At 39.4% G+C, this 14,047-nt stretch overlaps 1 protein-coding gene across 4 annotated transcripts in view; it reads left to right on the forward strand.

Annotated features, from left to right (window-relative positions):
- Positions 1 to 14,047, forward strand: part of LOC128886390 (fasciclin-1) — a 441,990-nt gene that overhangs the window by 320,963 nt on the left and 106,980 nt on the right. The window lies entirely within an intron of this gene.

Consider the following 14,047-nt stretch of genomic DNA (forward strand, 5'->3'; position numbering starts at 1 on the left):
CACTGTAGGTCTCTCTGTCTGTGATATCCGTCGATAATGTACAGAATTCTGTCGGTAAGAGATTGCTAAGTAGAACCTTAGAAGATTTATTGGCAGAGAGCTCTACGTTGCCAGCAGGACAACCTGCCTTATCAGCAGAGAGCTCTACATTACCGAGTCTTATCAATGGAGTGCTCCACTATTAAACAAATTTAAAAAATTCCTCGAAAAAACTTCAATTGGCCACGGAGGTTTGATACTAGAGTCAAACGAAAATGTTTCCTCTCGGTGTCCCGCTATCTATCATCAGTTTCCTTCGGATGATCGCCAGAGAATATGGAGCTTGTTTCGACTTGTTGAACGAATGGTTCAGCTCGAGTGTGATCTCTTGATGAAAATTGCCAGGCTACGACTAATCTCTTCGATGGGGTCCGTAGATCAATCCTTTCCTCTCCCTTCCCCCCTTCTCCTTCCTTCATCTTTAGATGGTATTAGGAAAACTTTTCTCATCCACTTAACGCGCAAGTTGCGTCGCCAACCGATACTTGCTGCTTGTCACTAGAGCACGAGTGTATCGGGTCATAATTAATGGAAACAAAACTAGGCTAATCGAATAACTTTTCAGTTTCTGAAGAAACTTTTTTTCGCGAAACGGAATATGTTTCTTAGAAAGTGATCTATTACTTTGTGAAAATGAAGATAATTCAAAAATTGCTCTAGAAAGCTACAGTGGGTGTAGAAAGTGTTCGTACACTGATCAATTTCCAAAAAAACTATGTAAAATTGTAATTTATTAACTTATTCTACATATTCTCGTAAATCTCTAAAATAGATAGAGTACAAAAAAGAATAGCTATTTATGTAAGTTGCGAAATTAACAAGAAGAAAACAATTAATCGATAGAAATAGTGAAGCAATAAGTATTCGCACGACTGTTTAATTTTTAAGACTTCATTAATAAAAAAGAAATTTACATTAATTTATAAGTATATAATACTTTCTTCGTAGGATTTCCTTTTGATGTTATAATAATTGCAACTCGTCTAAGCATTCAATTAACTAAATTGTTAGTTATTTCACAAAGTCTCACCGATAGAGCCTAGACCATAATCTTTCAACCACAACACGTAGACGTCTCCTCGATTAACATTCAATCTCTGAAAACATCAGCCAATTGTCTTCCAAGGGTGCCTCTCCCAAGGCAAATTCGCGTCAGAGGAATTTTGAAAGCGTCCTCGAAAATGCCACGAACAAAGGTGTCCTTCCCATTGACTAAATGCAACCAGTCGAATTTTCTCACGCAACTTCGCCCCGCCCGTCGCGAAACTATTCGCCAAGTATTCGCCTAACGCCGCTGGCTGATTTTCAATTTACCCAGAGCAGGACGGGGCCGCTTTCAAACTCTCGCGCTCTTTCAATCCGTTCCTTCGCCTCTTCGCAGGGGCGAGGATAGAGGGAACGCTATTTTTCCCCTCCATTAACCGTAACTCTTTAGACGATCCCGCTGGCGGGTGGGCGCAGTTATTCGAATTGGAATTTCTTTAAATTGTTAAGAAACAGGGAGTAGGCTGCCTGCCCCGAGCAACGCGTAGAGGAAGCGCGTTCCAGCGGCGTCTAATGAGATCAAAACCCCGCGAGCTTTCCAGATTAAAAACGTCGCTGCCTCGGCGACCTCGTGGCCTCTCTGTACCGCGTTCAATACCCTAGGTACATGTGTGTGGCAGCTTTGTCCGGCGGGCGCGCAATTAAGGGGGTCGACTCAATGGCTCGAAAAATGGCTCATCTTCGGGAATACTTTTAAGGAAATTTTTTTAAAGCTAAGTCCAAGGTTCGCTGAACTATGTTTCCCATAACAGCAATAGTTAGAAATCGTTCAAATTTAATAATATTGTTGCGAGCACCCTTTGCATGGATCCAAGGCCTGCTGGTGCTCGCGACCGGAATAAGTAGACAGCGAGAAGAAGGTGATCAAATCGATCGCTTGTCAAGCTGTCAGATTCGAGCAAGACGCCTTTCAGTGGAGACGTTCCGAAACTAGCATATAAATTTAATTACATTTCTATTGTACAAACCCTGTTACATAAAGTTACTTGTTACTTATTAAAGTTCTCGTTAGACCTAAACATAACAATATCAACAGGGCCTTCCTGTAGCCTTCCAGAAACATTGAGAGAGTGCTAAGACCTCAGAATGTAGTCCAAGATTATTAGTGCCGTCACTGCAATGCCATATGGACTCTACTGACGCCACTACTCGGTCATGTGCAACCTAATAACGCAACTATTCGGTCATATGTAACCTAATAGCGCCATTAAGGGGGTTCACCTGTGAAACGTTTAATTTTCAAGGCAATTTTCAAGAATTTTTTGTAGGAAAAGTACTATTGGAATTATGATAATTTTTTGTTTATTTGGTTGATCGACGCTTTGACATTGATTTTTGATTTTATCACAATGTTTCGATATGTGGATATTCCTAGACGGCGCTTTAATGAGATCACTTAAAAGTAGAAGAGTTATTCGCCGAGCAGGATTTGATCGTACTTGATCATCTGACACAAAAAAGTAAAATATCACTTTTTTTATAATTACATTTTGAAGATACTGACGATTAGATATTCACAAAATTTTGAAAATTGTTAATAGTGTGGCGTATAAACTAAAAAATGATATTTTAAGGTATCTTTTCCCTTATCTAATGGCTAATAGACGTTGGAAAAAAATTGTTTTAACATGAATCTCGCCGCCAGTACCACCAATTACGTTTGAAAATTGTAAAAAAAGAATTTCATCCCGATTTATGTAATGGATTTTGCGCAATGCTGTTCGCCATTTCCAAAAACATGGTTTCGAGAAAAACGCGTTTAAAGTTTCAAGACGTAAAAAACGTTTATTTAAAAACATTCACGTTTAATGTTAAAGCGTCGATCTACCAATTAAAAAAAATTATCATAATTGCACTAATAATTTTACTGCAAAAAATTCTTGAAAATTGTCTTGAAAATTGCCTTGAAAATTAAACGTTACACAGGTGGACCCCCTTAAGGAAGATTTTCTTAGCTGGAAGGTTCAAGAAAACCATTACCGTATAGAGGATGGATCCTAACATCATGAAGAGGAGGGTGTTGCTTGGAGGAGATGTAGGGTTCTTTTCCCAGTTTTTAATGTATCAGTTGGATTTAGGAGTTGTCCTTAATTTTTGGAGACACGTTAGATATATGCTTAATCTGAAAGGAGGGAAGCTATGATATGTCTAGCTATGATACGTCTCACCACTAGGTTTTCTTCAAGTTTAATTTCTTTGGAACTCAAAGTGGTAATAAAATGATTATCGTTGAGGCAAAGGTGACCCGATTCTCAAATCTCAAATTAGAGATCTCATTCGAGAAGTCAATATAATCTTAGTATTCGTGGCAATAGAATGTTAAGAAAGCATTAATAATATCAACATAGGGCCTTCCTGTAGTCTTCCAGAAACATTGAGAGAATGCTAAGGTCTCAGCATGTAGTTCAAGATTATTAGTACCGTCACTGCAATACCATGTGCATTCTACTGACGCCACTACTCGGTCATATGCAACCTAATAACGCAACTACTCGGTCATATGCAACTTAGCAGCGCCATATTGCTCCCCAGCGCCACTAGTTCACCTGCTCGCCGTGCTCAGCTCACCCAGCGAACCTTTTAACGAATAAATACCTCGCTTCCTCCAATTTTTATGATCATCACCGTCCCGTAGATTCTCAGGTTAGCGAGTAATCTCTCTCCCCGTTGCCTCCCTTCCGTTTATCTTGGAGTTCTGCACGCCTAACGCCGTTCTACTCACTGAATAACGAAGGCTGGTGGAATTTCCACCGAGTATTTTTTCGCAGGATCCGCGGGCGTGTGATGTAGCTCGCAAGGGGGGATCGTAAACGTTAACGGTGCCGGGACTTTGTCAGTTATTACAGTGCTTCCGAGTTGATCTCGCGTTCCTCCGAGGATATACTTCCGCGCGAACATGAAAGCGGAACAGGAGAGAGGCGGGGGAGGGCGGTTTAAATAAGCCGGAAAATATTTTTATACGATTCCGCGCTGTCTGCTCCTCCTGGTAACTGGGTGTATTCCCTTAATATTCTTGGCTCCCATGGCGATGCTCGTTCCGACACTGCAGCTTTAGCGCAATCCAATTTCGCCTTTTTAAACAGCGTTGGCAATAATGAAGCAATATAATATTAATGTTGGATGGAGCTCGAGAGACGATCACCGCTGGCACTTTCGGAGCTGGAGGATTTTAACTGATCGTTAAGTACGTACTAGGAACAATGTTTTCACGAGTTCTCGGCCGGTGGCCCACTGATTCAGAGGATCGACGGTTTTTAACCTTTTTAGATATGGGAGTATGCTGTTGCGAGGATATAAAAGTCTTCTTTGGGAATTAATTTCGAGGGAGTCAGCCCGTGTTCGGACTTTGCCTTTTGCGTTATGTTTCTGTGTGTATTTTGAAGAGTCGGAAAAATATTTGTTGGCGCGTAGTTGATGGTGGAGATGGCGCTGTGTGCGGTTGAATGGATCGCCATGCTTAAGATCGGTATAAAGTTAAAATGGCTTCTCTTTTTTAAATGGAAAACGAGTTAAACGAGGTCAGCCTTCAATTCTTCTTCCAAAAAATATTACAACATTTTACCTATAGGAATACGTATTTATTATAAGATAATAAAAAGTCCTGCGAGCATTGAGATAATAAATAAATGAATATTAAGTGGCAGATGCAGATAGAAAATAAATAATCTCCATTAGGACATATTTGATTGACTGAAATTGAATAGGATGAGAGGATGACATACAACGTCTCTTATCTTCAAGGATACGTTCTCTACTAAGTCTTCCATTAATTAAAACTATTCGTACAAAAAATATGAGATATTTAATTCTACGATTCAAACGAATGAAAAAGCCTTTTTATTCCTGAATCGAATCTTTTGTCCGGATAAGAGAATTTTCCCAATCCCTGGCCAAAAATTGCATGGAAGTCGAATGACCCCCGAATGGAAATCCGTACGAATAAGAACACGAATCGAGACGAGCAGGAACGAAATCTGGCTTTTGCTACACGGTGTACATGTCCACAACTGTTCAATTTAAATTTATGATCAGTTTGTATTCATTACGTCATTTGAATAGAACGAACGTCGCGAAATGAAAAAGAAGAAGGGAGAGCCTGGACGATATACGACGTTAGCTTTTAAAAAAGTATCCACGTTGGAAGTCAAATTCGACTTTCATCGGGATGCCGAATAACCGAACGCGGAATATAAACGGCGTACGTGTGAGAGAGCCTGTGCGTTCGGAACATGTGTGTCGGAATAATGCGGACATACCCGCTTCGAATTCGATAGATATGTAAAGTATACGCCATATTCACGCAAACTAGATAGGGGAACGTCGCAACATTTCACCGTTAAATCGATAGAGCATTATTGCGAGTTACGGGTACCGGATTATACGGGGCTCCCTTATTGTTAGTACTATTATTATTATTATCGTGAAAAACAGTCCCACTAATTAGACAGTTTGTCCGCGGAATTACCTTATTATCTCGTAGCTTTCAAGTTAAGGGAATTAACTGAGGCAACTATTTATAAATATTTAGGCAAATTAAGCGAATGGTGGTGAATTTAATTGTTCCAAATTGGAAAATTTGACTTGGACACGTTCCCGAACTATGCATTAATGAACTGAAAATAAAAATTGGTGCATAGCAGACCACTCAAAATCAACTCGGACAAAATGTTTCTGTTTTTTACCGTCATCGTTCAACATTTGCTCCGATCCCAAAGCGGGAAGATAAATTTCGCGTTTCAAGGCCGTTCCCGTGGTCGCGCCGCGCGTTTTCTTCATGGCACAATTTCCTTTTACGAGACACTCTAGCAGCCCGTAGAGAAACTTGTCCCAGGAGTCCACGGAATGCGACGGGACAAAAAGGGAGAACTACCGGGGAAGTTGGTTCCGCGGTAACTCGATTTGGGACGAAATAAAGCTGAGATTCCGTCGTCGTCGTCGGGGCGTGAATCCCGGTACCCGAATCTCTGTCCCGGCCCAGAAGACACAACAGAGTCCCGCGTTACGGCTTGGTAAAAAATGCACGCTGCCAGGGAACCGAGAAAGGGAATCCCCAACGAACGCGGGGGAGAGCCAAGGAAACCGGGGACAGGGTGACCGATAGGACGAAAGACGAACGTCGAAGATTGGATCACAAACTTGATCCCGTGCTCAACGTCAGATTAATGAATTTAAATCGTGATTTAACTCTTTGCGGCATAGGAATTCAGATAATAAAATAGACCCATGTTGCACAGGAATTTTATTGCGTTTTAAATCAAACAAAATTGTTATATTTTTATTAATAAAGGTAAGCTGAAGGGTCAAAAATTACCTACACTATATTCAAATCACATTTATAGTTTTAAGAATATTAAAACATAAACAATAAATAAAAATATGTTTTTTTTGTATTACTCCCCAAGTTGCATGGTGGGACGAATAAAATCCCACCATACTTTCATCATTTGCAAACAAATTTAATCTTTAGTTTTTATTATAAAACACTTCACTTGTTTATATAGAACTAATTTTTATATAAATTAACTTGCCTCTACGATTTTTTACATAAAACCAGGAAAGAAATATTATCGCAATAAACCTTCCGCTTACAACAATTGTTGAACCAATATTAGCATGTTGAAAGTTGCCAACATAAGTGCATACATTTGTAACATTGGATGAATATATTACCAACTGCTTTACGTTAATAAGACGAAATATAAACCTATACACATGCAGCTATTGCAAAATTTCGAGGTGGGATTAAAAATGTCCCACCATGCATTACGGTCCATCAAAAAGGTGGGACACTTTTAATCCCACCGTGCCCCAAAGAGTTAAGAAGGGGGTGATTTTATTCACGACGGTGATTCGTCCGGGCTTGCAGAAGGGTCCATCGAATCAGAGCATTCGTTTACATTAATTACATAAACAATTAGAAATAATATTTACATTTGAGAATAATGTTTACAATTAATATTACATTAGTATTACATTTACATGAATAATATTTACATTTATTACAATATTACATTACAATTTATATTAATATTTACATTACAATGGAATTTTGACAAACGGAATTTTATCGTTGGTAGTGTAAAAACTCCCATTGAAAAATAGGCGTTTGTTTTGTTACGTCCCAGCTTATCTGAGACTCTTTCTTGGGATCTTTGTCTTCAATTAAAGAGCTAAAGCTCACCTTAACTGTATTCGCTAACGGGAAAGAGCAATTCGGGATTGCAATGATTGTTTCCAAGGTTTAGCATATAAATATATATTGTTACAAAATAACGAGTTTATATTACAATATCGGTTTTGGGAAATCAAGTATACAATTAGTCAGGTACGTTACCGCTTGTCGGTCTTACAGTTTGGTTGTACCAGCTATCTGTTATGGTCCCAGGGCTGTGCTGTTGCAAGGATCTGTTTGTCGGCAACTATCACTCGCGACACGGGTCTCTACTAATTAACAACGAACTTTCCTCGGTAACAACGCGGCGCGCGTACGATTACTCTATCCGTGACTACAATAATTTAGTATTTGATGAACAAAACGCGACGCTGAGTGCGTGTTCGATTGATGATAAAGGTTCGATGTGATCTTAACCGATTATACGTCGGACTTTCGTAGGTAACGACAACGCGTGAAGTTAACCTGTCCGCGACTACAAGATTTCGGTAATCACCACGATGAGAACGTACTGACAGCGGAATAAAAAAGAGCCACCGTGGGGCGTGTCCACGGGTTTATATACTAGGTGATCCTCGCATGGCACGAGCCGCGTTCGAGAACCTTCGTTTTTGCATCCGTTGAAATCGGGAGGGGTCCCAAGTTCAGCGGATGTGCTGGCGTTGAGTGCTGACGCCTATTTCGCTGATTCGTAGATCCCACGATTCGGTTCCCGAGAAACGGTTTCCGAATCGTATGTCAAGCGCATTCCTAAAAGTATCTGATCTTAACTATTCGCAATGCGAGGTCGATGAAAAGGGACACCGGCAGGGCCGGATGTAACAGTTTGTTTGAACGAATTCGTCAGAACTCGTCCGAACACATTTTCGTCCGAATTCGGATTCATAGTATAGGATAAGCAAATAGGTTAAGATTTACGATAGGATTGCGGCGACGCGGCATGGGCCTGCAGACCTGAGGAAGCGAGGACTGCAACGCACTTCCCCTCTCAGGCCCAGCGACGAAAGCACGTTTTTGGGAAAAATCCATGGACAAAGGCGAGGTAAAGTGAAGCAAGCGTTAGGTGGTTAGACGTCTTGTCAGGCAGTCAGTCGATAGTCGTCGTCGAAGGTAAAAAGTCGTCGAGAGTCGTTAGTCGTCGCAGTCGTTGTACTATATATACGAGGTCTGATCAAAAAGTTCCAGGACTTTTCAAATTGCGCGCCTTCACGTTAACGAGCAGGGTTGGATTCGCGCTCGTTTTTTAGCGAGATTCATTCTGAGTAACCTCCTCTTTTTTTGGTTGCTCTAACCTTCTCCAAACCGATGTTACAGCTGTTTTAGTAAAGCCTCTTTTTCGTGTTCCGCGTTTTTTGTGATGGACGTGAAGGCAGAACAGCGTGTTTGCGTGAAATTTTGCGTAGAATTGGGCAAATCGTTCACGGAAACTTTTCAAATGCTTCAGAAAGGCTTTGGTGATGAAGTGATAAGTCGTTCACGGTGTCAAAAAACTCACCAAGATCAAAAAAAGCTCACCAGGTGAGATCGAACGTCAAAGTGATGCTCACTGTTTTCTTTAACTCCAAGGGCGTTATTCATCACGAATTCCTCCCACAAGGTGAGATAATCAACCGATTTCGTTACCTTGACACCCTGAAAGCTTTGCGCCAAAAGATTCGGCAGAAGAGGCCAGAATTGTGGGCGACAGGCAAGTGGTTTTTCCACCACGAAAACGCGCCCTGTCACACCGCGCTCCTCATTTGCTCCTCAGTGTTTAGCCAAAAACGCCATGACAACCCTTCCCCAGCCCCCCTATTCGCCTGATCTGCTCCACGTGACTTCTGGCTGTTTCCCAAACTGAAGTATCCGATGAAAGGATCCGATGAAACGCGGGAACAGCTGAATAGCATCTCTGAAGAAGACTTCTCCAGATGCATGGAACAGTGGAAACAACGGTGAGAGAAGTGTATTCGCTCTCAAGGGGAGTACTTTGAAGGCGACAAATTGGAATAATTTAAAAATAAATTTAATAAAGAGTTATTGAGAAAGACCTGGAACTTTTTGATCAGACTTCGTATATTAAATATAAGCTTTCATATTTCAAGTTTAATCGAACCTTGAACCGTTTCTTATCACCATCTTACATCCAATCCCACAATAGTAACCGTAGCCTAACCGATTGATATGCTTCTGACACTCATCCATCCAAGTTAAACCAATCTTCTCCTATTACACAACCCCCATTACTTACCCCATAAGAAACGCGCGGGGTGCCCTAAGAGCGAACGTTGAGTGAACTCCGAAGTTTCACGACGAGGGTTAAAACTGACCACCCAAAAATTGAAAGAAACGTTTCCCCAACAACATTTGTCACGGGGCCCCGCGTCGAATTGTACTTCAAGGGGCGAATACACCGTGCTCGCAATAGGGATGGAGATAAAATAAAAATCGCGGTCCTTCTCGCGGGGCAACCGCACCCCTCGCGTTTGATTCGATGAATCTGCGAGTGACTTAAAGCGGATAACCTCGTTGGAGATGTTGGCGCGACCCTAGAACAATGGACGTGCCCCGAACAACGGAGCTCAAACTTGGCGGGGCTGTTCTTTTTCCTCCTCCAACGAAATGTTTTATTATCGCGATTTAAAGTTCTCCTCGAAGCTGCCAGAGATTTAAAGTTCCGCGGTCGTGTTTTGATTCGCTCCAAAGTACTTTCAGCCAATTACAATAGGGGCTATCCGTGGAGGGCACAGTCTTTGCCTGGCTGATTAGGGGACGACTTTAAGAGTCTTTGTGCTACGCGTTTTAAACCTGCCTCGTGCTTTCTTCGCTCGGGTTTTAATTTATAGTCTCTTGGCTCGGGAAGAAAACTTTGAATAAAATTGCGCGAGGGATTTATTTTCTTTGGCTTTCTTTCGACAGGTTAGGCATAGATAGTTATGTTTTTTTTTTTTAGTCGTTGAAGATCTCTGAGGTGGACGTGTGAAATTGCGTCAAATTATTTAATTTGTTTGCTTGGTGTGAAGTAGTGTAATTGTCGGGACGTAAGGGGTAGTTTCTTTGATTTTCTTGCAGGGATTTATTATTAAACGAGACAACGGTCAGATTGCAATTTAACCTCTTGAGGGACATTAGCACACGTGTGTACGTTGACTTGATTATCAAAATCATCATTATTTACAATCGCTTTTAGAATGAAAAAAGTATACAATATTAAAGCGAGACGTCATGTTTGTAGGTCAAAATCGACTTACAGATACAATCAAAAACAAATCGCATTTAATATTCATTCCTCAAGAGGTGAATTTGATTTGACTGAATGCATAAATACATAAAGTACATAAGGAGTAATTTCTTTGATTTTCATAGAGTTGTTTATCATTAATCGAGACAATTGACATTCGTACACCGATTTTCCAAAAAAACTATGTGAAATTGTAGTTTATTGACTTTTTTTTATAAACAATGATATTCTACATATTCTTGGAAATCTGTAGAATAGACACAGTACGAAAAGATCAGGTATTTTGTATAAGTGAGAAATCAACAAGAAAAAACAATAAATCGATAGAAATACAGAAGCAATAAGTATTCGTACAAGTGTTACGTTTTTAAAACTTCATTTAAAACAAAATCGAAATTTACATTAATTTATAAATAATTAATACTTTGTGGGATTTCCTTTCGATTTTATAATTACTGCAACTCTTCTTGGCATTAAATTAACTATCATAAATGTCGATGTTATTCGAGGTGGGATCTTCTGTTATTCCTTTCTTAGAGCATTTTGTAAGCCTTTTTTTACTGGAAATTTAATGTTTTCTAATATCCATGAAGCAATAAACTGACGTACTTATGTTACAAATTCTACCGTAAATTGTTCGTCATAAGAACTTATTGCTTCTATATTTCTACCAATTTTTCGTATTTTCTTAATAATTTCACAAATTATATAAACTAGAAATTATTGCTTGAACTATATTCTAGAGATTTCCGAGAATATGTAGAATATCATTGATTATATAGAAAGGAGTTAATAAACTACAACTTCACACAAAATTTTTTTGGGAAATTGATGGATGTACGAATACATTCTACACCCACTGTATGAAGATATAGACCGAGTCTTTATACCAGGGGTAACTGATAATCGGTGATCCTCAATCCGTTTTTTCTAAACATTGAAACTAATATTAACCATTCTGTAACACTATTTTCCTTATTTAATATATTCTAGTATGTGCATAATAATAAAAATACTACAGTCTTTTCTATTATCTTTTAGAACCAAATATAATCTTGCATTCTAAATATTAAATTTTGGAAAAGATTACTTATTTTAATTATTATATAGTAAATTTTATAAAAGAATGTCAGAAATACATGCTGTTGACATCAAATATTTATGTAACAATGGAATATTACCATTACTTACAATTACTATACCTTTGAAAATGAAAATATATACCACATGGGAAGGAGACAGCATTTTTGTATATTGAAATCGATTTACAAATATAAATTGCTTCGGTTTGTCTACATTCAATTAGAAGAAACTATACCGATGCAGTACAAATTTAAGAATATTCCCTAACACCATGGTGTTTGAAATTCGCGGTTTTGGTGTGCGTGTGATGAGCGCTGACTGTGTGTGTGTGTGTGTGTTTTTCAAAACCAACAATCGATTCGTGGTTCAGTTAGTCTTGTACGAATCCTAGAGCGCGCCGAACGACTGAATTCTAAATTCATTAAACCTTTCACTATACGTGCGGTAATATTAAACCACCTTTTTATTCGCTTATTCTGTGCTATAACTCTAGCAGAAACAATAAAAATTCATTAAAAATTTATCCCCCTAAAGGTTAAGGGCATCAATTACAAACTGCGTTAGTCTTCGCGTATTTTCCTCCCTTTTTCCCCATTTTCGAACGCACTCGAGACGTAACCCAGCTCTAGAAATCCCCTCCAAAGCTAAATGGAATAGTAACATCGATCAGGATTGATCCAGTCTCCGAAGAGACCCTCGAAAAGGGTTAAACGAAGAAGATCCAAGACGACCCTCGATAAATTCAGCCGGGGAACCCCGCGATAAATCTACTCGAAACCCCCGATAAATCTTGAAGAAGCACCCGAACAACTCCTGTCATATTTAACAGTTCGAAGTTCACAGGGACAGGTTTACAGAGTTTACCAGATTCATGGCGACCAGATTACCCTGAACGGCACCGATTCGTTAGTTACTTGCCAAGGAGCCGAGCCCGCGAACTCTTCGAAAGCGTAAACAGCGGTAGGAAACCGATCATAAATCCGATTCTTTATGGAGATTAGGGGAGGTCAGTCGATTTGCTCTTAATCTCGCGTAACATCCTCGCGTTGCGGAGGAGGAAAGTAAACGAGAGGAAGCGAATCGGCGCCGCGGTGTCTCGACGCCACACCCTATCGACCCCACAACCGCTCTCTGACTCCAACAAGAACTTTACGGTAGGTTTGCGTTTACACAGCGTTCTGAACCCACTCGAGGTCGCTCAGATAGGTCGACTTTGACGAGGATTGTGACACGTATATTAAGCTGGCGTAGCCATTTCAAAAGGCCAATGCCATTAACACGATATTTTTTTGCTATTTATTTCCTAATTATTTGCTAAAGAATTAATTTTTTTGCTCCAGCCGTTTTCGAGAAGCAATGGCTATGCTAGCGTAATACTAAGCTAACGTAGCCACTTATTGTATCTTTGTAAGTAACAGGGATATCAATTTCATTCTTGTAGTATATTTTTTTGCTAATTATTTGTCCTCGATCCACCGAATATTAATTTTGTTACTGTAGTCATTTTCGAGAAACGATGACCGCGATAGGACAGCGTTAATGTAGCATAGCCTAAAGGCTGTACAATGCTGATTGTAGGTACACACAGAAAAAAGAATGAAAGATTTGATTAAGAGCAAATAAATAGCAAATAAATATGCCGCAAGAATTGTATCGATATCTTTGTTCGGTACGGAGACACGACACTTGGCTATGCTACATTATCGTTGTCCTTGCGCGGGCATCGTTTCTCGAAAATGACTGCAAACAAAAAATTCATATTCGGTGGATTAAGAGCAAATAAATAGCAAATAAATATGCCGCAAAGATGTCATCGATATATTTGTTATGTATTATGATGCAACATGTGGCTACGTTAGCTTAATATTCAGCTAGAGCAGCCACAGTTTTTCGAAAACGGCTGGGCAAAAAAAATTCATATTCGGTAGATTAAGAGCAAATAATTAGCAAAAAAAATATCGTATTAAAGGGCCAAAACCACTCTAGAGGCAGAGAAAAGGACCTAAATTTGACAATTTATTCTGAGAGTGTGACAAATGGAATAGAATTTCTTTTTAGAGGGTTTATTAACAACATATATTGAAGAACGAAAAACAATTTTTTTATTGTCATTTTCATACAAAATGTCGGCGACAGATCCCGTCATCGAAAACAGCTTTTTTGAAAACACCTCCACGGGAGGACGGATTTCTCGGCATCTATGAGTCATGGAACAAAAACTAAAGAAAATTTATATATATACAATTATACAATTGGCTTTAGAAGTACGAACCTTTTTTTTTCTTAATCAATTTTTGTGAAAGTGGCGCACTTTTTAAGCAATGAATCGACTTTTTCACCTTAAAATGAGCATTAAATTGTTTATAAAAGAAAAAGTTTACGTTCAATCAATCAACGGCTACGTACTTCCAAAGAGAATATTGTTGTGAAGCTACCGTAAAAATTTTTAATCGCTCCATGCAATAGTCATTGAGAAATCCGTTCCGCGT

Source organism: Hylaeus anthracinus, unplaced genomic scaffold, assembly GCF_026225885.1.
Source record: "Hylaeus anthracinus isolate JK02 unplaced genomic scaffold, UHH_iyHylAnth1.0_haploid 11982, whole genome shotgun sequence".
NCBI lineage: Eukaryota > Metazoa > Arthropoda > Insecta > Hymenoptera > Colletidae > Hylaeus > Hylaeus anthracinus.